The sequence below is a fragment of the Triturus cristatus genome, chromosome 5_1 (genome assembly GCF_964204655.1).
Source record: "Triturus cristatus chromosome 5_1, aTriCri1.1, whole genome shotgun sequence".
Classification (NCBI taxonomy): domain Eukaryota; kingdom Metazoa; phylum Chordata; class Amphibia; order Caudata; family Salamandridae; genus Triturus; species Triturus cristatus.
Window position 1 is genome coordinate 70,943,976 of NC_140587.1, and position 27,063 is coordinate 70,971,038.

The 27,063-nt window shown below is 47.3% G+C and overlaps 1 protein-coding gene and 1 long non-coding RNA gene across 2 annotated transcripts in view; one reads left to right on the forward strand and one right to left on the reverse strand.

Annotated features, from left to right (window-relative positions):
* Nucleotides 1-27,063, forward strand: part of LOC146830206 (uncharacterized) — a 219,114-nt gene that overhangs the window by 57,563 nt on the left and 134,488 nt on the right. The window lies entirely within an intron of this gene.
* Nucleotides 10,939-27,063, reverse strand: part of LOC146830207 (uncharacterized) — a 195,064-nt gene continuing 178,939 nt past the window's right edge. The window contains exon 5 of the long non-coding RNA XR_014961382.1: nucleotides 10,939-11,048. This is a non-coding gene — a long non-coding RNA (uncharacterized LOC146830207). The remainder of the gene's footprint in view (nucleotides 11,049-27,063) is intronic.

The window sequence follows — 27,063 nt, forward strand, 5'->3', positions numbered from 1 at the left end:
AGGAATTTTCACCTGGCTAGGGCTACTAGACTGGGTGCCCCTAATCTGCTGATGGGGGGGGTTCCTCTGGACAGGGCCCTTTGGGGGTCCACTGGCCTCCCTGACCTCTACAGCCCTGGGCTGACTGAGGCAGGGTAGTGAGGGGCAGGTTACCTGCTCCAGACTGGGTACCACTTTGGAAGTTTCCACTGACATCAGGGGTGTTGCCAGGCCAGGCCTAACTACCTCTGGGGCAGCTTCTTCACAAGGGGGTAGGTTCAGCTCCCTGAGGAGGCTGACCCTTACCTATTGTCTGGGGGGAAGAACACTTTTCTTCAACCCTTGTGCTCTCTTGTGGAGGAGAGTGGGCCATTATTTCAGACTCCATCACTCCAAACATTCTCTGGGTTTGGGCTGTGGCCATCACAGCCCCACTAACTCTTTCAGGGATGCCCGGCATTCTTAGATGAGTTTGGTGTTCAACTTCAGCCCAGGCTGAAATTTCCAGATCATTGCCCATCAGGCAATCTGCAGGCAAGTTTGGGGACACTGCCACTCTTTTTGGGCCTGTGACCCCTCCTCAGGTGAGATTGACTATGGCCATGGGGTGATCTGTTCTGACACCATCAATGTTGGTCACCTGGTATTTAAACTCCGGTAAAAGCTGCTGAGGGGGGACTAGTTTCCCTGTCACCATGGTGACACTAGCCCCCGTGTCCCTGAAGGCCACAGCTTTCTGACCATTAATCAGTGGCTCCAATCTGTACCTGCCCAATGCATTGGGACCTATGGTAAAAGTGGCAAATCCCATGCCACCATCAGAGTCAGAGGAGTCAGGTGAGGAGGCCCTTCCTAAATTGGGGCCTACCTCTGTTCCACTTGCAAAAGCACCTAACTTTTTGGGTCAAATACTACCACCTGGGGGATTTCTACTCGTAGTACCAGGAAGAATGGTAGTATTTGTTGGAGGAACATTTTCTTTATTGCCAATCTTGGGGCACCTGGGATCAGTTTTCCAGTGCCCAGGCTTTTTATAGACATGGCAATATGGTTTCTTTTCAGGAGAGGAAGGAGTTTGGGACCCACCCCCAGAAGAGGACTTTTGGTGCCCTGTAGTTGATTTATCCTTAGATTTGTCCCCACCTTTCCCTTGGGGCTTGGTAGAATCTTTCTTCTGGTCACCCCCCTGATTCTTAGGCCTTACCCTGGTTCTGACCCATTTGTCTGCCTTCTTTCCCAATTCTTGGGGAGAGGTCAGATCAGAGTCCACCAGGTACTGGTGTAAAAGCTGGTTTTGACAATTACTAAGGATCTGCTCCCTCATAATTAAATTGTACAATCCTTTGAAGTCATGCATTTTGCTGCCATGTATCCAACCTTCCAGAGCCTTAGTAGCACAATCAACAAAGTCTACCCAGTCTTGAGTCTGAGCTTTTTGGGTGTCTCTGAACTTCAACCTATACTGTTCAGTGGTTAGGCCAAACCCATCAATCAGAGCACTCCTCAAGACCTTGTAATCATCAGCATCCTCTTCTCTTACAGTGAGGAGCTTGTCTCTACTTTTGTCTGCAAAGGAGAGCCATAAGATGGCTGCCTACTGACCTTGAGGGACCTTCTGTACTTTACAGGCCCTCTCCTAGGCAGTTATCCATTTGTGGATGTCATCCCCACTTTGGTAGGGAGGGACAATCTTACTTAGGTTTCTATGGTCATAAGACCTCTCCCTATCTCTAGGGAAATTGCTGCCACCAAGGGACTCTAGTCCCTCCTTTTTAGCAGCTCTGTAGAGCTCCAGGGCTTCCCTATCTAAGGCCATCTGCTGCTTTCTGAGGTTGAACTTGTCTTGCTCATACTTCAGCAGTCTCTCTCTCCTCTCCTGGGAGGTTTCCCTCCATCTGTGAGAAGAAACAGAGGTTCCAATAGAGGAGTTAGACTGAATAGATCCCCTTGACAGAGATCTATCCCTTCTAGCCCTGTGTTCAGGCCTACCAGGAGGAATGAAGGAAGGAGCATTATTGTCCTCATCCTCATCCTGATGGACTGTGTCCACCAGAGTCTGGTCATTGTCACCAGTCTGGTCAGCATCAGAGTTGGGGTCAGGAGAGTTTCCATCCCTGGGCCCAGTCTCAAGTGCTGCCCCACCCACACTGTCTCCATCCACAGGCCCACTAGGACTTGTGATGTCATCCAGTTTCAGTATCTGTATAAGATGCTGTGTGGATGGACTTTTGCCTGTCCTCAGCTTCCTAATGGTGCATAAGGCCCTAAGTGTAGCAAAGGAGAGATCCTCATACTTGTAGGGAAGGAGCTCACTGCCCCCTGTTAGGGAATCAGTGGTTCCTGGCTGGTTAGACATTACTAATGTGGTGTGGTGTATGGCACTACCTACACTAGTGTGGCCTACTAAACTCTCTTGAGTTGTAGAAAGGGTGTGCTATCCCTTAGCACACAACTCTAAGTTCAGTAGAGCTTACTTTAGCTAAACTTGATATTATATGTACCTCAGGTACCTTTAGTGGTTTTCAGTTGATCAATTCAATTGAGATTATCTGTTAAAACAATAGCAAGGTGGAATCCCGCACGCTGCACACCAATGTGGCCTGATATATGCTGTCCACTAGTTCTAGTGGGCACCTTGTATCAGTCCAAACAACCCCTTATGGTGATAGGTTAGAGACAACCTTATATGAAAGCTATCCTAGTGGTAGCTATGGAGAGCAGCCTTCAGGCTAAGTCTTGAAGGAATGTAAAGCAGCTTGTTTTACCAGTCTATAATCTCTTGAATGATCAAATGAAAAGACAACCACACCAGGTATATATTCAAAATATATGTATTTAAGATAAATCACACCCCTCTAGTCTCTTTATGAGACTGGAGCTCGAAGTACTTCAGTTACAAGTGTTTAAGCATCAGTAAAAGCACAAATACACGTTTGGGCCCTAGGGGTGTACCAAACCATATACTAAAATAGTGGTATAAGAACCACGACTGAAATAGGCAGTGTGCCTATTGCCTCTAGAATCGCTGGGACCCCAAGGAACCACCCAAGGTAGGGACACAGGGGACCCACGGGAGCCGTATGCAGTGTGGAAACACAACCGCGGGTTCCTATTACTTTCTATGGGGAATGTCGCGGTTGGAATTTTAAAGATTAGGGACACTTCAAATCGAACTAGGACCAAACCCTTTTGGATTTAGACAGTTCTAGGGTTAGCACCCTCAAGAGTACTGGAGTACTTGAGTTACCTCACCCAGGGAAGCCGGGTGCATAGGTGTCTTTTGGTGTCGGCTCGCATCGTCGATTCCAATGGAAGCCTGCAAAGAACTGCTGCTGCAGAGAAGAGAAGTGTCTGGAGAGATCCAAGCCTGGATCTAGGATGTAAGGAACCTGAAAGCAGAGGGGACAGAGTCTGGGTCACTGGCCAGTGACCTAGGGCAGGATGGACCAATGCCCACAGATGTCGGGTGCTTCAGGTGAGTTAACGGGTGTATTGACTCTTCAGCCACGAGGTCCAGGAGGCGTCGATGAAGTCCACGAGCCGGATTCGAGTTGTCCCACAAAGTCTGTCGAGTCCTGCGGTGTCGGCGACCAGAAAGGACCCAACAAGCCTTGGCAGCGGCACGTCTCAGGAAATCAGAGAAAGGACTGCGGTGCAGACCAGTAAGGTCCGATGGACTCACCCAGCAAGGGTAAGTAAGAGCAAGTCTGGAGCAACCAGAAAAGTCCAAGTAGAAGTGGAGTTGCCTTCGTAGGGACCTGCTAGGCTGCTACCCAACGGGCTAGTGATCGCGAAGGAGCCTCGAGCGGTCGCACTGGAAGCTGGCCCACGGGTCACTCGTGGAGTGGAGGCCAACAATCTTCGGTGCAGGAGGTGCTCAAGGCTGGGGCTACTCGGAGCCCAAAGCACAACTTCAAGGATGACCAGGAAGGTGTTGTTGCTGCAAAAGTTCACGGTGTCCAGGGGTCACGATTCCACGTTACCCACGATAGCCACGGGCCTCAGCTTTGCTGTGGACTCAGGGTAACCTCGGGAAAGTCTGGAAATCCACCTCTGGGGATGCAGAGACTTCGGCGTCCGACGGGAGCTTCAGTAATGGAGACCGGTCAGTTGCTTCTTTGGTGCCTGCCAAGCAGGGGAGTCACTCCTTGACCCCAAGGGAGATTTCTTCCGTCTTCTAGTCGTGATAGAAAGTCGAAGGTCCAGGATATATGTTTGAGAGGTTCGTCCAGGGTAATCTAAAGTCCTAGGGACTGGATTCCTATACTTATACTAAGTTTAGGGGATGGACTAACTCTAAGGCCCCACCTATGGGTGGGCCTGGGGTGGGGGTGGTTACACCCCTTCCCCTTTGTCCAGTTTCGTGCCAGAGCAGGGGCAGGTAGCCCTTGCAACCGGTTTGAACTGGGCTATGCACGGGGACACCTTGTGTGCCCTAGGCAGTGTTTCAAAAGCATTCTCTGAATGCACCCACCCTGCCCCAATATACATCAGCCTGTCTGGGGAGGTGGTTACACCTCCCTATGACAGGAAACCTATTGTACAGGCCTCCCCTGCCGATGTTTCCCCCAGCAGCAGGAGGCCAGACCCGTGTCTGTGGCAGTGGCATCCATTTTGTGATGCCAAGGCTTTGAAAGGATTTAACCGGGTTTAGCCAGTGTGAACATGTCTCTCTCTCTAAAAGGGTGGAATGCTACCCCCGCCGCCAGAACTGACAGGGGGGTAGTATTCCAAAGCGTTTGACATCAAACACGACATGTTTTGATGCAGCCATCCCAAAGTTAGCATTTACTGCGAGGTTATAATGCACTTAAGAGTATATGGTATGGCTGTATCACAGAACAGCCATAAGGAAGTATTTCCGAATGCTGCAGATGGGCTCAGCTCATGCTTGGGCACCCTCTCACATAAAACCAAGCACTCTGCCTTCAGGATTGTCAAGGCCTGCCATAGGAGTGGCTTATAGGTTTATATGTGTCTGTATAAGGTAGTGATATAGGTAGCCTATACCACAGTAAGGGGTGCAAGCACACCCTTACCCAGGCTGCAGTAGCAGACCTGTGGTGTCATTTTGGAGTGCTTCCCATGGGTGGCATAATACATGCTGCAGCCCCTGGTAGGCCTCTGAGGTACCTATGCCCTAGGTACATAGTAAACCATATACTAGGGGCTTTACAAGGCACTCCAGAATCCAATTAGATATGTACCTAATGTACCTAGAAACCATTTTACAGAGAAAGCAGATAGACTGGGGTCCTGAATAGCAGGATCCCAGTCCAAGTAAGTCATAAACCAGCAAAACACCAGGAAAAAAGTGGGGGCAACCATATAGTCAGATTCCACCTTCCTACAACCTGACCCTGGGAGACCCCTGAGTCTGTGCCCAGAACCTTAACTCTGCCAGTCGAGTACTTACCCAAAAGCCGATAACCCAATGTTCCTCCATAGGGTAACATTGACTGGCTTCTTCTGAAATTTCTTCTAAGTGTGGAGTTTCTAAAACTTAAAATATTCACCAAAAATCACCCCAGTAACGAAAACGAAAATACTCACCTGCTATTAGGAGAGATCCCAGTGCTGGATCTTGGTGCCCAGCACTGACCCTGAAAAATATTCACAACCCATTAACCCAATTTTCTTCCATAGGAAATCATTGACTGTTTTTCTGTGAAATTTCTTCTGTGTCGATTTTTGCACACTACAAATATTCTTTAAAAATCGTACCAACTGTGAAAACGTAATTACTTTCCTGTTTTAGATAGAGGTCCCAGTACTGAGTCTAGGAGCCCAGTACTGGATTACAAAAGTAACAAGAACATACTATACCTGCAACTTGAATTTTCTCCCATATGGAATCATTGACTGTTTTCTATGAAATTTTAACTAAGCCGACTTTTAGCACTTGTTTCTAAGAACTGTCCCAGGACTGAATCTAGGATCCAGTCCTGGAATTACAAAAGTAATCCTGAAAGTAATCTATTGCAAATAACTTAAAACTTCCATTGAGCTCAATGCATTATTGTGTTTGAAATTGTTTTGCCTATTGCAACAACCTGTAACCAGTATTTACAAAAGTCAATTGCATATTGCAAAAGTATTTACCTAAAGCATCTCATTCTGAGAAAAAGAATATTTTAATACCTATTGTTGGTTCTAAAATAAAACAAACATATATTTTTTATATAAACCATTGGCCTAGAGTTCAGTTATTGAGTGTGTGAGGCCATTTGCTGACTGAGTGTGTACAACAAATGCTTCACACTGTCCTCTGATACTGCCTTACTGCTCGACCAAGCTACCACTTTAGAGAGTAAGGTTATATCTAACTTTAGCCTCTGTCAAACCTCTGGGGACTGTGGACTCTGTACACACTGTACCTATTTGGGAACAGTATATACAGAGCCACTTTCTCACAGCCATTCTCTTCACACCTTTATGAACAAAACAGAGCATTCTAGATTCAGTCCAAGGCAGAACTGTGAGTCGGTGAAGAGAGGTCTTTATCGTTGATTTAATGTGTTCCTACAGTTTAGTTTTAAACTCAGATTCACTGCAAAGAACTGTATTATTTTGGAAATATCGAATTGTTTTGTTACATAGGAATGTTTATATTTTGTCACATTGATCCAAATGTGGCCTGTCCCACCTTATCACATAAATTTAATTAGTGCAAGTTGTACCTGTAATAATCTCATGTGTGAAGTGATCTAATTTACACCTACATTAAACTGCTATTGTTAGAATTGGGGGACTCTAGTTGGCACAGGTAGGTACTTGTGACAAATAGGGACCCTCTCCTCTAGTCAGGGTAAGGGGGTACACTCTTAAAATAACCCCTGCTCACCCCCTTGGTAGCTTGGCACGAGCAGACAGGCTTATCTCAGATTCAGTGTGTAAAGCATTTGTGAACACATACAGTAATCAAGTGACAACACTACAGATGGACACCACACCAGTTTTATATCAAAAATAAGTATTCTTTATATAGGTTTACCACAAGACCATACCAACGATAAAAATCCACAATACTGTTACTTTAAAATGGCATTAGTTAGCTTAGTTCTCTTTAGTTCTTAAATGCGACACTTTAAGTCAATTCACCTTTAGATGCGACACGCAGGGCAACAAAAGTGTTGCAACGATGTTGATGCGATGAAAGTTTGGTGCAAAGAAATAAAGACGTGAAGATCTTCCTGATGCGGCACGCTTCTCCGATGTTGCGAGAGATCTCGGCTCGATGCATCAGCTGCAGCTGCGACACCCTTGTCCAGTGATGCGATGACAGCAGCTCCGACGGCGGCACACTTCTCCGTGGATGCAAGTCGCTTTTCTTGATGCGGTGCAATACGACAGCTACAGCGGCGACATCCAAGATGCAAAGGCAGCAGCAGCGACGACGACACGCTTCTTCCTCGATGCGAGACACTTCTCGTGATGCAGTGCAATGCAACAGCCCCAGCGGCTGCCAAGGCGACACGCTTCTTCAGCGTTGCGAGCCGCTTCTCTCGATGTGGTGCAATACGACAGCTACAGCAGCGACATCCAAGATGAGACAGCAGCAGCAGCGATGGCGACATGCTTCTTCCTCTTGAGTCACACTTCCAGCTCCTTGCGACACGCAGTCCCTCAGAAGGCCCAAAACAGCAGCAGGCACTTCCGAATAACTCTTGGGGAGCTGGTGGTTGAAGACTGTTGACCCTGAGACTTCAGCGGGAGTCAAGCTCTTCTCTCAAGCCCTTGGAGATCCATTACAAGTTGAAATAAGCACACAAAGTCTCTTCTCCTTCCTTTGGCAGTCAGGCAAACCACTGCAGGTCAATCCCCCAAGCAGCACTTCAGCTTAGTGATAGTCTCTCCTCAGTTTCTTCAGGTTCTGCTGCTTAGTAAAGGTTTCTTCTTGTTCCAAAAGTGATCTAAATTCTTGGGATCAGGGTCCCACTACTTATACCCCTCTGTGGGCAGAGGGGCCTTTGCCTAGTCCAAACCAGTTCTGGTCAGTCCTGGAGCACTTTTTTGACAAGACACCTTCTTTCCTTTCAGAGTGCAGGGCAGAGACATCAGACGCACCACAGGAGGTGGAGCCAGCATTGTGGAGGGAAGGCACAGCCCTATTCAGGTCCCAAGTGCAACTCCTCCCTCCCATCTAGATGCAGACCTCTCTATTCACCACTGGGCTACCTCACCCTGTCTCCTGGAATTCCCCAGCCCTGTCACTAAAACTCCAGACAAGCAATACTTAACCTAGCAGAGGCAGGCTTGGACAGTTAAGCAAGAAAATACCTACCTTCTAAAAGTGGTATTTTCAAACACAGAATGTTACAACCAACTTCACTAAAAGATGTATTTTATCATTCTGAGTTCAGGCATACTAAATTCGAATTTCTACCATGTTCCCTGAGTCAGTTAAGATTATAAGATGTAATAATCTAAACTGCCCATTCTGGCCTATGGAGAACAGGTAGCCTTGCAATAGTGAAAAATGAAAATGGCTGAAATTCACTATTAGAACATGCCACACACACCAGGGCATGTCCTAACTTATACTTACAATGCATCTGCCCTTGGGTGTGGCTCACTGGTTAGAGGCGGCAGACCCGTAAGCAAAGGACGGCCCGGGACCAGGGTTTGATTCCCGACGCGGCAGGGTCGTGGACCAGGGTCAGCGGGCTTGATAATTCTCGCCTTGGTGCCTACTCCAGTCAGGGACCACACTCGGCAACTCTGGGCATTAGCTTGCCTCATCTTCACAACGGCCCCCCCAGACCGCCGGGGATGCTTGGTCGCACCTTAGAGATACCCATTAGGGACCATCTCTCAGGGTGAGCAAGGACGGGTTCCCCAGCGGTCGAAGCGCGGAGATACTCCTCCGGGAGTCGATTCTAGCGCTATATAAACCCACAATTAAATTAAATTAAATTAAATAGGGGTGTCAGATATGAAGAAAAGGGAAGGTTTAGGGACTGGCAAGTGGGTGCACTTGCCCAGTCAGCATGACAGTACTAGACTGCACGCAGGCTCTGCAATGGCAGGCCTTAGACACACTTTTGCAGGCTGCTTCTGTGGGTGGCACAACCAGTGCTGCAAGCCCACCAGCAGTATTTGGATTACCAGCCCTGGGCACTCCTGGTGCACTGTACTAGGGTCTGACATGTAACCCAAACCAACCAATCATGGAATCACTAATTCATACATCAATTTACAATAGGGAGCACTTGCACTGTGGCACTGGACAGCAGTGGCACAGGGCCCTGACCATCTAACACCAGCAAAAATACATGAGGCAACAGCAAAAAGTGGAAGGGAGACTCACGCCAAGGTGCCAGGTCGAACAGCTATTAAGAGCACAGGGCAGAGCTGCATATCACACCCCAAAAGCATGAAGGTGTTATTAAACCTGGGGCTGGTGGTGAAGTCTTGGGCGGGAGAAAGAGCTGGTCTGTAAGGTGGCAGCACCATCAGCAGTAATGATCTTTTATCACCCCTGGGACATGACCATCAGCTGCATCCAGACTGGATCTTGGCTGTGACAGGTGATGACATTCAAGTGTTCATCAGAGGTATCGTCGGAAGGTCCTTCAGTCATAGAAAGTGATGTCATCTAAACACACACCTCTCATATCTGAATATGTCTGCCATGAACGTCAATCAGCATTTTTCCTGCACTGTTCCCTTCATTCTGTAGTGTTTTTTACCCCACTTGGCGCTATTCCACCTGACACCACTGGGCAGCTCGGGCTGCGTGATTCCTGTAAAAGGCTGTATGCATGATCAGGGGATCAGGGCTCTGTGCACCAGCCCAATCTGACTCAGGACTTTTGCATCATCATACTTCTAACCAACTGCTTTCTGGGTACTTGGACTGTTGCAGACTATTAGTTGCCTAATTATCCCCTGTGAAGCAATGCAACTCGTCACTTCTTTGTAAAATATCTGAACCTTTGTTTCTGGCGGCTTCAGTTTACATCAGACTACAGTTCACACTTGGACAAAGCTCACATTACACTTTACTCTAGGATGTTATGTACACCAACTCATCACACTACAGTTCGTACATGTGTAGAGCTCACACTACACTTTACTCTAGGATGCTATGTACACCAACTCATCACACTACAGTTTGTACATGTGTAAAGCTCAGACTATACTTTACTCTAGGATGTTATGTACACCAACTCATCACACTACAGTTCATACATGTGAAAAGCTCACACTACACTTTACTCTAGGATGCTATGTACACCAACTCATCACACTACAGTTTGTACATGTGTAAAGCTCAGACTATACTTTACTCTAGGATGTTATGTACACCAACTCATCACACGACAGTTTTTACATGTGTAGAGCTCACACTACACTTTACTTCAGGATGCTATGTACACCAATTCATCACATTACAGTTCATACATGTGTAAAACTCACACTACACTTTACTCTAGATGCTATGTACATCAATGCATAACACTGCTGTTCACACATGAGTAGAGCTCACACTACACACTAAACCAGGATGTAGTACAATATAGTTATCTGTTGGATCTGGTTCTTTCTGCAGGGTCACCCTCAAACCTCTGCCTTCCCTTCCCTGTTTTTCTGACTTCATTCTTGCTGGTTTTAGGATTCTGGGCACTTTACCCCTGCTAATCAGAGATAAAGTGGATTTGCTGTACTCTAAACATGGTAACATAGGCTTATCCACAATTGGCATATTTAATTTACTTGTATATCCCTAGTAAAGTGCACTATGTGTACCCTGGGCTTGAAAAATAAATGCTACTAGTGTGCCGGCAGCACAGATTGTGCCACCCACTTCAGTAACCCTTAAACATGGCTCAGGCCAGCCGTTGCAAAGCCTCTGTGCAGTTTTAAACTGCCATTTGTGTCATGGCAAGTTAAACTACTTAACTACCCGCTGCCTGAGCACACCGTAGTGAGTTTGAACATTCATTACCAATTACATCACATCACAATTCCAGAATAGGAGATCCTGATCTTTTATTATCTTCTGTTGGGTGTCCAGCCAATACGTGTTTCATCGTCCAGGGTAATAACCCACGACTTCCTCAGGGCTGGAAAATAATTACAAAGACCCAGTTATAGTGTGTGGGAAACAGTAAACACTGTACATATTCAGTATAGTGGAACCCAAACCACACTCCCAATCTATTACACCAAAATTATGTTCAACAAATAATTGTGCCTATTTACACGTAAATTGGCGATGCTTTGTGCATGTATATCGTACAAATTAATTATAGTGTGGTGGGACACAGTGCACTTGACTATATCTCTCAATCTGTTAAGTTTGTGCGTAAGACTCACAGACTCACAGTAAAATGTGATGGGGAATAAGTGCACTTAACCTTAACTCTCACTGTGTGGGTCAATGACCAAATAAAGTCTGATCCCTGACCAACTTAGATATTGTCCCACCTGTCTAAGTATTAAAGACCACTTTGAACCTGAAAATTGAGTAAGGCAAAACAACATATGAGTGAGGCACCCGCCTGGGAAATGTAATCATTTCCATTCTATGAGATAGCCCATGAGAAATATCCTACCTCTAAACCGGTTGTAATTCCGTCCCGGCCGGTAAGTAGTGGAACTTAAATATAATCTGTGCAGGAAGTCAGGAAGTAAGAGACTATATAAGTAAACTTAAAGATACTGTCCAAGCAAAATTCTCCTAAGGATACAAAAACTGTCTCACTTGCAAACTGCACTGGGTATATCAATTGGTCCACTACCACCCAATCTTGTGTTCATTGTCTAAAGATAATTTGGTCCACGATCCGTTGTCAACAGGCCATCTACAATAAACAAAATACAAAAGTATATACCTACAAAAGGATGCCTATCTAAGTGGAGTATAATCATTGTCTGTTAATCATATGACCAAGGTGTCTCCACCTCATTAAGTGTAAAACAGCAGTAGTTTAACTATCTGCCCATCTAGTGTATTTATGTTCAGTGCAACTTTATAGCCCAAATTCTGAAACCAGATCTAGTGTAGATATGAAGTCTAGCCACGTAGTGAAACACCGCTGATATATACCACAATCAGGTAAAATACCAAACGTTCCAATGACATCATCCCAAAATCGAATGGACGTCTACGTTAAGCCACCAGGAGATGCAAATATCTCACCGTCAGACAAAGTCTGGCAGTAGAGAGTAGGGTCAAATAGTGGAAGTATTTGAAGTAGAAATAGAGGGAACAGAATGTACTTCAAACATGTCACTAGTAATATGAGTGCAACTCACCTGAAACAGACGTCGATCTGCGTCTAGTCATCAGGTGCAACAAGGAAGGGCGTAGTGTACGGCCGAAGCACAAAAACTTCAAAGGATAAATATCACATGAACACTGTCCAAAACATAAGCCTATATTCTGCTCCACATAAAACCTATTAAAATGGCCAAGCAAAACATACCTGTCTTAGAACGCCTTTCCGCGTCCTGTCGACTCCATGTTTCCCGCCTACTCATGTAACTCGGTCCTCACACTGAGACATGCCATCTAGAATGCAACTCAGTAACTTGGGTGTAAAACGGCACCATATTAAAAGACCCGCACAACAACATAATACCAATCCTGGGATTCATGAAAGGTAATGCATAGTTTCATAAGATCCAGCACATCCCTAGTGTCAATTAAAGCTATCGTGCTCCAGATGGTTCCATGCTGGCCATTATGGTTCAATTCTAGAGTTGCAAATTAAAACCACTTGCACCAAAATCAATACACCATAAAGCCCTATGTGTCTATAAAATATTAGACCATTCGAAGCAAATTCTTATGACATACACAAGAAACCTAAATTCATTTTAGTTGTATTAACTGACTACTGACTACAACAACGCTGTTGAGGTCAAGACGTCAATCCTAGATCATATAAAAATTGAAATCATTACCACTGTATGTACATGATCCGAGACTCCAAAGCTGTGAATTATATAAATTGTGTACTAAATAATCCCATGGGCGCTAATTGAGGGAACAGGAGAGCTAATATAAAAATGTCACATTATGGCTCCTGTCTATTTAACTCAATCACTTCATTACTACAGAATGTATCTCAAAAAGCACGTAGATAACAAAAACACACCTACAGCTCAAAAGGGGAATTGTCAATTCTTCGATGGTAAACCCAGAATAAGACCCTAGTTCATAACCGTATATGGTGGTGCACCACGTCCCTTTACATGATAACAGGTGTTTAAAATAAAAAATGGACTAATGTCCAGGTTGGTTCAGTATGTTCATATGCACTTGGTTCTCTAAATGCCCAGTTTTGAATAACTTTCAGGTTACATATTGAAAAGAAATGATAAAAGATCATATCAGAAGATGCAATATATATGTGACCTTTTTAGCAACCATACATCAGATTGATACGGTTTGTGATAAATACACATGTAAATCTATTCACAAGTGGTTGAATCCATCTACTACGGTGCACATAATTAATTACACAGAAAGTACTGTAACTCATGGTGCAAGTTTAGACCAAATTCAACAGCTCGCAGATGCATAATCTATGTGGCTTCCCTACGTCTAAGATGTAATTCCCTATTACCCCCTCTGGGGTCTGCCTCGACATGATCTATGCCACAAAACGTAAATGCCTTATGCGTGCCCTGCGAGCTGCAATCCTTCATGTGTATAGCCATTGAGTATCTTATATCTTGGATTTTTATTGCTCTCACATGCTCACTGATTCTCTCCTTAAGGGGTCTAATCATACTTTCAATGTAGAACTTAGTGCATTTACATTTAAGCATGTGCATCACGTATTTAGTGTTGCAGTTAATTGCATACTTGATTTAATAAGATATGCCATCAAGATCCAAAAAGGTTTTCTTTTTGTCCATTGCAAACTTGCATATGCCACAGTTACCACATTTAAAGGACCATCTGGATGTTACAGTGAGCCAATTATCATTTGATTTGGACCTTGGATAACTCGGGCTCAATAGAGATCTAACATTCTTCCCTCTTCTATATGTAATGCAAGGAACATTTGTGATGAAATCTTCAAGGGTCTTTTCTGAGCGTAGAACATGCCAATGTCAGAGCATGCTCTTCCTCATTATCTTGGACATCTCATTAAAAACAGTTTAACATTCCCTTCCACCGATATGCTGATGATACTCAGATTTACTTGGAAATCTCCTCCGCTAAAGACATTCAAAGACTCAACGGCATACTGAGGGAAGTGCAACTCTGGCTGTCAAGTAACCACTTGAAACTGAATCCTGATAAAAACCGAATTACTCCTCATATCGAACAAAAAAGAAAACCCCCAAATGGTCGATTGGTTAAAAGCTATAGATGCGCTCAATGGGAACCTCACCCTGGCCCACTCTGTTAAATCACTAGGCATCACGCTAGACCCGAAACTGGACATGACCAAACACATTAAGAACTTGGCTAAGAGCGCCTTCTTCAACCTGAAGCTACTGAACAAAATAAAACCTTTCATCCCGCCCAAAGATCTCAAACAAGCCACCCAATCATTGATGCTGTCAAGATTAGACTATGGAAATGCAGTCCTCTTGGGAATAACTAAATCACATCTTGCCCCCCCCTAAAACAACTCTCAACACGGCTGCCAGAATGGTCACTCGAGTCAAGAAATTTGATCATGTCTCTCCTGCACATAGAGAACTCAAGTGGCTCCCAGTAGAAATGCGGGCGAACTTCAGAACAGCCTGCCTCACACACAAAGCCTTACAGACCGGCAAACCCGAATATCTGGCTGCCAAACTCAAAAAAGCAGGTCAGACCAGGAACCTCAGAAGCTCTAACACCCTACTACTCATCCCGCTGAAATCCCGAAAAAACAAAAAAACGCGGCCAGGTCCTTCGCCGGAAACGCGCCCAAAATCTGGAACTCTATTCCTCCTCACATCAGAACTATTCCCTCCTTTGCTAAATTCAAAAGTCAGCTCAAAATCCTGTTCCTCGACGATCCCTAGCAAACCAATAGGAGCAGTCGGAGCGCTGAAGTAGACACCTCACTCCTCTCCGATGCTGCGTCAGCAAGACCCCGAACTAGAACTCTTCATCATTGACATTTATTAGTATTTTACTACAGGATTTTCTGCATTATTGTATTATGTTATGTTCTGCTCTGTAACTGTTGTAAAGCTCTCCGATACTCTCCGGTCAGGTCAGCGCTATATAAAACTTTAAAAAAAATAAAAGTTATCAGTAACTTTCATAGGTTTTACTTCTTGGACTGCCTTTCTATCAGTGCATCTACTCTCTTAATCTTTGAGGCTTTACGTTCTGTTTTCATAATAGTATGTATGTTGTAGCCCCTGGCACTGAATCGTTGGTTCATATCACCCATACATGTTATAAAATCAGTATCTTTACTGCAATTCCTCCTGGCCCTGACCAGTTCCCCATAAGGTATTGCTTTGATCTGATGTTTTGGATGTGCACTGTTAGCATGTAACAGGGCATTACACGAAGTGGGCTTACAATGTAATCTACTATATATCAGGCTGTCTTCAATATATAGCACAACATCCAGGAATTAAATCTCCTTCATATTGTAGTGATATGTAACTTTAATACCCCTGTCATTACTGTTCAGATATTCGCAAAATTGTTTCAGGTGGTCCATGGTCCCTGACCAGATCATAATGCAGTCGTCGATATATCTTCCCCAATAGATAATGGCTTCGCACCATTTCATTCCCATTGGACCCCAGATCCACTCCTCCTCAAACAATCCCTTGAAGAGATTAGCATAAAAAGGAGAGAATCTGGAGCTCATGGCAACTCCTTGTTCATGTTTATACCACTCTTTGCCAACGAGGAAAACATTGTTTTTCAGAATAATATCAATCAATCAATCAAAGCCATTTATAAAGCGCACTACTCACCCGGAGGGTCTCAAGGCGCTTGGGGGGGGGGGGGGGGTGCCGCTACTGCTCGAACAGCCAGGTCTTGAGCTTCTTCCTGAAGGAGAGGTGGTCTTGGGTCAGGCGCAGGTCGGTCGGGAGGGAGTTCCAGGACTTGGCGGCCAGGTAGGAGAAGGACCTTCCTCCTGTTGTCGCTCTTCGGATGCGGGGGACGGCGGCGAGGGCGTGGCTGGTTGATCGGAGATGGCGTTTGGGGGCGTAGAAGTTGAGGCGGTTGTTGAGGTAGCTCGGGCCTTGGTCGTGTAGGGCTTTGTGTGCGTGGGTGAGGAGACGGAAGGTGATTCTCTTGTTGACGGGGAGCCAGTGTAGGTCTCTCAGATGTCCGGAGATGTGGCTGCTTCGGGGGATGTCGAGGATGAGTCTGGCTGAGGCGTTCTGTATCCGCTGGAGTCTCTTCTGGAGCTTGGCGGTGGTTCCGGCGTAGAGGGCGTTGCCGTAGTCCAGTCGGCTGGTGACAAGGGCCTGGGTGACCGTCTTCCTGGTCTCGGTGGGGATCCACCGGAAGATCTTCCGTAGCATGCGCAGGATGTTGAAGCAGGACGAGGAGACGGCGTTGACTTGTCTGGTCATGGAGAGGGAGGAGTCCAGGATGAAGCCCAGGTTTCGTGCGTGGTCTGTCGGTTTGGGTGCGGTGCCCAGGGCGGGGGGCCACCAGGAGTCGTCCCAGGCGGAGGGCGAGGAGCCCAGGATGAGGACTTCCGTCTTGTCTGAGTTCAGTTTCAGGCGGCTGGTCATCATCCACTCGGCTACGTCTTTCATCCCTTCGTGGAGGTTGGCTCTGGCGGCGGCGGGGTCGTTGGTCAGGGAGAGGATCAGCTGGGTGTCGTCTGCGTAGGAGATGATGTTGAGGTTGTGTTGGCGTGCGATGGCCGCAAGGGGGCTCATGTAGACGTTGAAGAGGGTGGGGCTCAGTGATGATCCTTGGGGGACGCCGCAGATGACTTTGGTGGCCTCTGACTTGTACGGTGGTAGGCGGACTCTCTGTGTTCTTCCGTCGAGGAAGGAGATGATCCATTCCAGTGCCTTCTCCTGGATTCCGACGTTGCTGAGGCGCTGCGCTAGGGTGCAGTGGCAGACATTGTCGAATGCCGCGGAGAGGTCTAGGAGGATGAGGGCCGCTGTTTCTCCGTTGTCCAGCAGGGCTCGGATGTCATCGGTGGCAGCGATGAGGGCGGTTTCGGTGCTGTGGTTGGCTCGGAAGCCAGACTGTGAGGGGTCGAGGGATCCATTCGTCTCGAGGAAGGCGGCCAGCTGCTTGTTGACGGTCTTCTCGATGACTTTGGCTGGAAACGGGAGGAGCGAGATGGGGCGGTAATTCTTGAGTTCGGTGGGGTCCGCTGTTGGTTTCTTTAGTAGAGCGCTGAGTTCGGCGTGCTTCCAGCTCTCAGGGAAGGTGGCGGCGTCAAAGGAGGTGTTGATGATGTCCCGCAGGTGGGGTGCGATGACAGCGTCGGCCTTGTTGAATACGTGGTGAGGGCAGGGGTCGGTCGGAGATCCGGAGTGGATAGAGTTCATCGTGCGGATGGTGTCTTCTGTGTTGATCGGGGTCCAGGCGCTGAGGGTGGTGGTGGGGGGCGTTGTTGCGGTCGTGGGGGGCGTTTGTGGGATGAAGCTGTTGTGTATGTCCGCGATCTTGTTGTGGAAGTAGGAGGCGAGGGAGTTGCAGAGGTCTTGCGACGGGGTGATGTCGTTGTTTCCGGCGTTGGGGTTAGAGAGCTCTTTCACGATGTTGAAGAGTTCCTTGCAGTTGTGTGCGTTGTTATCCAGCCGGTCCTTGAATGCAGTTTTCTTGGTGGCGTGGATCAGTTGATGGTGCTTCCGGGTGGCGAGCTTGAGGTTGGTCATGTTGTCCGGTGTTGGCTCCCTTCTCCAGGCTTTCTCGGGGGCTCGGCAGTTCTTCTTGGAGCTCTTGAGTTCGTCGGTGAACCATGGGGCCTTCTTGCTGCCGGGTCTGCTGGGCGGGGTCCTCAGTGGGGCGAGTTCGTCCGCGCAGGTGCTGATCCACTTCGTGAGGTTGTCGGCGGCCTGGCTAGGGTTCGCTGAGCTGGCTGGAGGGTGCTGGCTCAGGGAAGCGGCGAGCTGGTCGGCTGTGATCTTGTTCCAGCTTCTTCGAGCATCCTGTTGCTGGTGGTGGTGGATCGTGGTTCTTCTGAAGGTGAAGTGGACGCAGCTGTGGTCCGTCCAGTGGAGTCCAGTGGCGTGGCTGAAGGCGATGTCTTTGCTGGCTGAGAAGACGGCGTCGAGTGTGTGTCCGGCAAGGTGGGTGGGGGTGGACACCAGCTGCTTGAGTCCGAGGTTGGCGAGGTTGTCAAGCAGGGTGGTGGTGTTGCGGTCGTTGTTGTTCTCCAGGTGGAAGTTGATGTCCCCCAGGAGGATGTAGTCAGCGGAGGGGAGGGCGTGTGGGCTGATGAAGTCGGCGATGTCTTCGCTGAATGGTGTGCGTGGTCCCGGGGGTCGGTAGATCAGGGTGCCTCTGAGGGTGGTCTTGGGGTCGGTGTGGATCTGGAAGTGTAGGTGTTCGGCGGTAGTCAGGGTGTCGTCGGTGTTGGTCGTGATGCGGATGGTGTTCTTGTGGACGATGGCGATGCCTCCTCCAGTCTGGTTGTCGCGATCCCTCCGGGTGATCTTGTATCCCTCTGGGATGGCGATGGCGATGTCGGGCGCTGAGGAGTCGTTCATCCAGGTTTCCGTGAGGAAGGCAACGTCTGGAGATGTGGTGTCGAGGAGGTTCCAGAGTTCGATGGCGTGTCTGTGGACGGAGCGGGTGTTGAGCAGGATGCACTTGAGGTGGTTGCTGCTGGTGTTCGGCTTGGCGGGCGCTGGTGTGGGGCAGGTCCGGATGCAGGTGAACTTGCAGGTGAGGCAGCTGAAGGGTCCGTGGGTGCGTCTCGGGGTGGCTTGGTGGCATCCCGGGGTTCGGCCGGTGTTGAGTGCGTTGAGGGTGGCGGCGCCGTACGTCTGGCGGGTGGGCTGGGGTCCTCGGGGGCCAGGGGTTCGGGCGCTGGGTGCGGGCCAGGCACGGACGGGCGCAGACGGGCTTACCTTTGGCGCACCTTCGGCGCACAATCGGCGCGCCCGCTGCGCGTCAACGCTGCGCGTATGCACGTCGCCATTTATGGCGAAGTGGGAGGGAGGGCGGAGCAGCTGGGAGGTGGGAGCGGGGAGGGCACAGAAGGTAATGGGGCGTGGCCGCACGCAGGCGGCGGGAAGCGGGGAGCGGGAAGCGGGTGGGGGGGCACAGAGAGCGGCGCTGAAACAATGCAGGCACAGAAAAAATAGGATAAACAATCAGGGCACAGAACAGAGGGCAAAACGATACAGGCAGCACAGAATGGAGAAAGCACACACCAAATGTGACGGCGGGGGGCGGGGTCGACGGGGCGGGCTCAGCGAGGCTGAGGACAGTAGCGAGGGGACGCACACGCTACAGCTGGTGGCCGTGCGGCGCGGGGGTGTCCTGAGGACAGGTCACACTCACCTGCGCTGCACGGTCGCCTTTTATGGCCAAGTGGGAGGGAGGGCGGAGCAGCTGGGAGGTGGGAGCGGGGAGGGCACAGAAGGTAAGGGGGTGTGGCCGCACGCAGGCGGCGGGAAGCGGGGAGCGGGAAGCGGGTGGGGGGGCACAGAGAGCGGCGCTAAAACAATGCAGGCACAGAAAAAATAGGATAAACAATCAGGGCACAGAACAGAGCATTTACATGTGCTCCCACTGTCTTGCTGGTCTTTTATCAGATATTTTTTGACCGCTATTGGACCTGGATCCGTTTGAATGCTGGTGTACGGAGCTGTAATATTCAGTGTAGCTAGGATCATCCCGTACTCCCAGGTTACATCTGAAAGTATGCTCAAAATATGCTTGGTGTCTTTGATATGGGATGAGAGATTTCTGACCAATGGCTGAAGACAATCTTTCAGTAGGCCCCCCAATGCTGGAAATAATAGGTCTGCCTGATGGAAATGGCAGCTTCTTATGGATTTTGGGCAATTTATAAATACAACGGATTCGGGGCCTTACACCTTTAGGTACATGTATTCATCCTGGTCAATAAGCCCTTTCTCAAACCACTCTCTCAGATGTTTGTTAATTAAGTCAGTTAAAGGGCCAATTGGGTTGCCACTAAGTTTCACATAGCATGTGGTGTCTACTAGTTGCGATAAAATCTCCTGATTATAGTCCTCTATAGTCATTGTAGGAGAGTAGGATCTGCTTCACATGGGTACCCCCACTTTTTGCTGGTGTTTCACTATTTTTCGACCTTAGTCTGGCTGTGGCCCTGCTAATCAGGACCACAGCCTAGCTGCTTCCTCTCTAAAATGGTTTGCATGTATATTAGGTACATATCTAATTGGATTCTGGAGTGCCTTATGAGCCCCTAGTATATTGTATACTATGTACCTAGGTTATAGGTACCTCAGAGGCCTACCAGGGGCTGAAGCATGTATTACGCCACCCCTGGGAAGCACTCCAAAATGGCACCACAGGTCTGCTACTGCAGCCTGGGTAAGGCTGTGCTTGCACCCCTTACCGTGGTATTGGCTACCTATATCCACATATATACAGACACATATAAACCTATAAGCCACTACTATGGCAGGCCTTGACCATCCTGAAGGCAGAGTGCTTGGTTTTGTGTGAGAGGGTGCCCAAGCATGAGCTGAGCCCCTCTGCAGCTTTCGGAAATCCTTCATTATGGCTGTTCTGTGATACAGCCATACCATATACTCTTAAGTGCATTATAACCTCGCGGTAAATGCTAACTTTGGAATGGCTGCATCAAAACATGTCGTGTTTGGTGTCAAACGCTTTGGAATACTACCCCTCCCCCCCTCTCCCCCTGGGGGTAGCATTCCACCCTTCTAGAGGGAGAGACATGTTCACACTGGTCAAACCCGGTAGGACTTTCCTGAGCTCTGGCATCACAAAATAGATGCCTCTGCCTCAGAAACGGGTCACCTTTCCAGACAGGCAGATGTGTATTGGAGCTGGGCGGGAGCACTCTCTGGTGCTTTGAAATCCTGCACTGGGGGCACACTTGGTGTCCCTGTGCATAGTCCAGTTCAAACCGGTTGCAGGGGCTACCTGCCCCTGCTCTGGCGTGAAACTGGACAAAGGAAATGGGTGTAACCACCCCTCTTTCCAAACCCACCCATAGGCGGGGCCTTAGAGTTAGTCCATCCCCTAAACTTAGTATAAGTATAGGAATCCAGTCCCTAGGACTTTAGATTACCCTGGACGAAACTCTGTATCATATATCCTGGACCTTCGACTTTCTATCACGACTAGAAGACGGAAGAAATCTCCCTTGAGGTCAAGGAGTGACTCCCCTGCTTGGCAGGCACCAAAGAAGCAACTGACCGGTCTGCATCGCTGAAGCTCCCGCCGGACGCCGAAGACTTTGAATCACCAGAGGTGGATTTCCAGACTTCACTGAGGCTACCCTGAGTCCACAGCAAAGCTGAGGCCCGTGGCTATCGTGGGTGACGTGGAACAGTGACCCCTGGACACCGTGATCTTTTGCAGCAACAGCATCTTCCTTGTCCTCCTCGAAGTTGTGCTTTGGGCTCCGAGTAGCCCCAGCTTTGAGCACATTCTGCACTGAAGATTGCTGGCCTCCACTCCACGAGTGACCCGTGGGCCAGTTTCAAGTGCGACCGCTCGAGGCTCCTTTGCGATCACTAGCCCGTTGGCTAGCAGGACCCCATGAAGGCAACTCCTTTTCTAATTGGACTTTCCTGGTTGCTCCAGATGTGCCCTGACTTACCCTCGCTGGGTGAGTCCCTCAGACCTTGCTGGTCTGCACCGCAGTCCTTTCTCTGATTTCCAGTGACTTGCCGTTGGCAAGGCTTGTTGGGTCCATTCTGGTCGCCAACACCGCAGCACTCGACAGACTTTGTGGGGCAGCTCGAATCTGGCTCGTGGACTTTGTCGACGCCTCCTGGACCTCGTGGCTGAAGAGTCAAGACACCCATCAACTCACCTGAAGCACCCAACATCTGTGGGCATTGGTCCATCCTGCCCTCGATCACTGGCTAGTGACCTAGACTCTGTCCCCTCTGCTTTCAGGTTCCTTCCATCCTAGATCCAGGCTTGGATCTCTTCGGACACTTCTCCTCTTCACGGCAGCAGCAGTTCTTTGCAGACTTCCTTTGCAATCGACGACATGACCCAACACCAAAAGACACCTATGCACCCGGCTTCCCTGAGTGAGGTAACTCAAGTACTCAGGTTCTCCCGTGGGTGCTAGCCCTAGAACTTCTTAAGTCCAAAAGGGTTTGGTCCTGACTCGATTCTAAGTGTCCCTAATCTTTAAATTTCCAACCGCGACATTGCCCATAGAAGATAACAGGATAAAGTTTGTGTTCTCACACTGCATACAGTCCCTGTGGGTCCCCTGTGTCACTACCTTGGGTGGTTCTTTTGGGTCCCAGCGATTCTACAGGCTCTAGGCCTTGTGTCTAGTTCAGTTGTGGTTCTTATACCACTTTTTTGGTATATGGTTTGGTACGCCCCTAGGACCCCAACGTGTATTTGTGCTATTACTGATAATTGCTCACTTATAACTTAAGTACTTCAAACTCCAGTCCCATAAAGATACTAGAGGGGTGTGTGTTAACCTAAATACATATATTTTAAATATATACCTGGTGTGGTTGTCCTTTCATTTCATCATTCAAGAGGTTATAGACTGGTAAAACAAGCTGCTTTGCATTCCTTCAAGACTTAGCCTGAAGCCTGCTCTCAATAGCTACCACTAGGATAGCTTTCAATAAAGGTTGTCTTTAACCTATCAACATAAGGGGTTGTTTGGACTGATACAAGGTGCCCACTAGAACTAGTGGACAGCATATATCAGCCCACCTTCTCACAGTCATGATCACTTTGTTCCCCCCTTTGTCTGCTTCTTTTATTATGATATTCTTGTCTACCTTAAGTTATTTTAACGCTTTATGTTCCTCTCTCGTTAGGTTGTCTCTAAGTCTAGTCTAGGAAAGAGACCTAAAACCGAACTCCAATATACTAATGGAAATTCTTATAGAGATTGCCGATCGCAAAGTTAAAAGCCTCCAGGCAGAAATTGCAACATTAGAAGCGGAAATCAGGGAACTAGATCTGAAAGAGGCCACTGATAAAAACTATGAAACTTTAAATGAGGTCATTAGGAAACATCAAGAAGATATTCAATAAAGAAAGGCACGCAAATTACTCAATGGCTATACACATGAAGGGTTGCAGCTCATAGGGCGCGCATAAGGCATTTACGTTTTGTGGCATAGATCATGTTGAGGCAGACCCCAGAGGGGGTAATAGGGAATTACATCTTAGACATAGGGAAGCCACTTGGATTATGCATCTGCGAGCTGTTGAATGTGGTCTAAACCTGGACCACGAGTTACAGTACTTTCTGTGTGATTAATTATGTGCGCTGTAGTAGATGGACTCAACCACTTGTGAATAGATTTACATGTGTATTTATCACGAACTGTATCAATCTGATGTATGGTTGCTAACCAGGTCATATGTATATTGCATCTTCTGATATGATCTTTTATAATTTCTTTCAATATGTAACCTAAAAGTTATTAAAAACGGGGCATTTAGAGAACCAAGTGCATATTAACATACTGAACCAACCTGGACATTAGCCCATTTTTGATTTTAAAGTCCTGTTATTATGTGAAGGGACGTGGTGCACCACCATATATGGTTATGAACTGGGGTCTTATTCTGGGTTTACCATCGAAGAATTGACAATTCCCCTTTTCAGCTGTAGGTGTGTTTTTGTTATCTATGTGCTTTTTGAGATACATTCTGTAGTAATGAAGTGATTGAGTTAAATAGACAGGAGCCATAATGTGACACTTTTTATATTAGCTCTCCTGTTCCCTCAATTAGCGCCCATGGAATTATTTAGCAAACAACTCACATTACTAGTGACATGTTTGTAGTACATTCTGTTCCCTCTATTTCTACTTCAAATATTTCCACTATTTGACCCTACTCTCTACTTCCAGACTTTGTCTGACGGTGAGATATTTGCATCTCCTGGTGCCTTAACGTAGACGTCCATTAGATTTTGGGATGGTGTCATTGGGACGTTTGGTATTTTACCTGATTGTGGTATATATCTGCGGGGTTTCACTACGTGGCTAGACTTCGTATCTACACTAGATCTGGTTTCAGAATTTGGGCTATAAGGTTGTACTGAACATAAATACACTAGATGGGCAGATAGTTAAACTACTGCCGTTTTATACTTAATGCGGTGGAGACACCTTGGCCATATGATTAACAGACAATGATTATACTCCACTTAGATAGGCATCCTTTTGTAGGTATATACTTTTGTATTGTGTTTATTGTAGATGGCCTGTTGACAACAGATAGTGGACCAGATTATCTTTAGACAATGAACACAAGATTGGGTGGTAGTGGACCAATTGATATACCCAGTGCAGTTTGCAAGTGAGACAGTTTTTGTATCCTTAGGAGAATTTTGCTTGGACAGTATCATTAAGTTTACTTATATAGTCTCTTACTTCCTGCACAGATTAGATTTTAGTTCACTACCTAGCGTCCGGGATGGAATTACAACTGGTTTAGAGGTAGGATATTTCTCATTGGTATTCTCATAGAATGGAAATGTTTCAATTTCCCAGGTGGATGCCTCACTCATATGTTGTTTTGCCTTACTAATTTTTCAGGTTCAAAGTGGTCTCTAACACTTAGACAGGTATGACAATTTCTTTGTTGGCCAAGGATCAGACTTTATTTGGTCATTCACCCAGACAGTGAGAGTTAAGGTTAAGTGCACTTATTCCCCACCACCTTCTACTGCGAGTCTGCGAGTCTTACGCACAAACTTACAGATTGAGAGATATGGTCAAGTGCACCGCGTCCCAAGGCACTATAATGAATTTGTAAGACATACATGCACAAAGCATCACCAATTTGCGTGTAAATAGGCACAATTATTTGTTGAACATAATTCTGGTGCGATAGATTGGGAGTGTGGTTTGAGCTTCCACTACACTGAGCATGTACAGTGTTTATTGTTTCCCACACACTACAACTGGGTCTTTGTAATTATTTTCCAGGCCTGAGGAAGTCGTGGGTTATTGCCCTGGGCCACGAAACACGTGTTGGCTGGACACCCAACAGAAGATAACAAAAGATCAGGATCTACTATTCTGGAATTGTGTTGTGATATCATTCGTAATGAATGTTCAATCTCACTAGTGTGTTCTCTGGCAGCGAGTAGTTATTGAAACAGATCCTTTTGGGTCACATTAGGGGTTGGGGTGGTTTCCCTCCCTCAGAGCACCACATCTCTAGAAACTGAGCATAGACATACCCGTAAAGAGTGTGCGCCATATCCCCTCAGGCTTTCATCACCCACCACGTGTCAACTCAAAAGTTAAACTACTTGTCAGGTCCAAACATTCCCTTTTATTACATATAAGTCACCACTAACATAGGCCCTAGGCAGCCCTATGGCCATGTTGTAGTGTATTTAAAAGATATGTAATGGTAGTGGAAAACTGCTAAATTCATTTAACACTACGGCAAGGCCTATTTCTCCCATAGCATAACATTGGGATCGCCTTAAAACATATTTTTAGTGCACTTTCTAATTGGGAAAAGATAAAGCTTTAGAGTTTGCTGTCTCTGGACTCCCAATTTATAATCACAACTTATGGTGAAGTCGGATTTTAAATTGTAAATATGAAAATGCCACTTTAAAAAAGGTCGTATTTTCTTACTTTAAGCATTCTGTGCCTCTGCCTGTCTCTGAATACATGTCTGGGTTGGGTGATAGCTGGGTGTTCTGCATTCCCTCTGGACAGTCACACAAAGGGAGCTGGGGTGTGACATTTGCACAGCTGATGGCTCATCACCAGGCTTATGGGCCTTCCTGAGGTATATTGGGAGGGAGTATCTGACACTTGCACCTGGAAAGGGCTGTGTCAGTTCCCACACAACGAGCTGCATACCCCCCCTGTGGTGTGCCTGGAGTCAGGGCTTTAAAAGGCAGGGGCCTTGTGATCTTCAAAGGCCTCCTTGATGTCTCCCTCACTTCAAAGGCACATTTGGGTATGAGTACTGGACCCCTGACACCACAAGATCAGAACTCTACTCGAACCAAGAACATTCTGCCTGGAAGAAGAGATGCTATGCTGTAGGAGAAACTGCCACTTTGCCACTTGCACTGCTGTGTTGGCCTGTTGCCTGCTGCTGCTTGCCTGGCAGTGAGAGGGACTGGACCAGCTCTCTACATCCTTGAACCCAAGATTCTCCATTGGCTTGCTGGCTTGCCTCCAGTTTTAAGAAGTCTCAGGGACGCAAAATACTTTTTGCAACTCTGCTCGTTTTGCTGGACTCTGCCATCTGGGAGACTTACCCTTGCCAGAGGTGCCCCCCTCCAGTGCTGGGCCTCAGAAGTGAGTTCTGCAGCTGTTTTACTCCAAGCCCGGCGCATCGACCCAGTTGCAGGAAAAAAATTGATGCATCGCTGTCTGACACCGATGCAGTGCCAATTCGACGACGATGTGCGTCTCGCACAGCTTTAAAAATGACACAGTGTCGATCCTTCGACATGGTCTGCCCGGCCCAATGATGACGCTCTACGTGGCTCGATGACAATGCATTGCCATTATCTCTACGGAGTTTAACAGTGATGCATTGACCCGACTGCAGAGAGAAGATCGACACATTGTGCTCTCAACGTCAGTGCTTTGCTCCATACAAGTTACTTTCGCAGCATGTGTTCTGTAGCCTGCCAGCCATTCATCGCGGTCAGCTCGAACTTTTACATTTGCACCGCTCTCTTGCGACCTCAAGTAACCTTATGACCACAAGTGACTTCTAAGCACTGTTTTTGTATTTTATCTCCCAAAAATTCATATCCCGACTTATTGGATTTTGGCATTCTGTTCTTGTTTTACTCCAATAAATATCCTCTATTTTACTAAATTGTTGTGGAGTCTTTTTGTGTGGAGTTTTCACTGTGTTAGTGTGTCAGCGCCTGGATACCCCTCGGGGTGATTTACTCGCTACAAATATGGATTAATTGATTGCTTGATTACTGTAATTTCAGTCTTGCACAAATCCTTTTGAGTTAAGCCTGTCTCCCCTGTGAAAAGCAA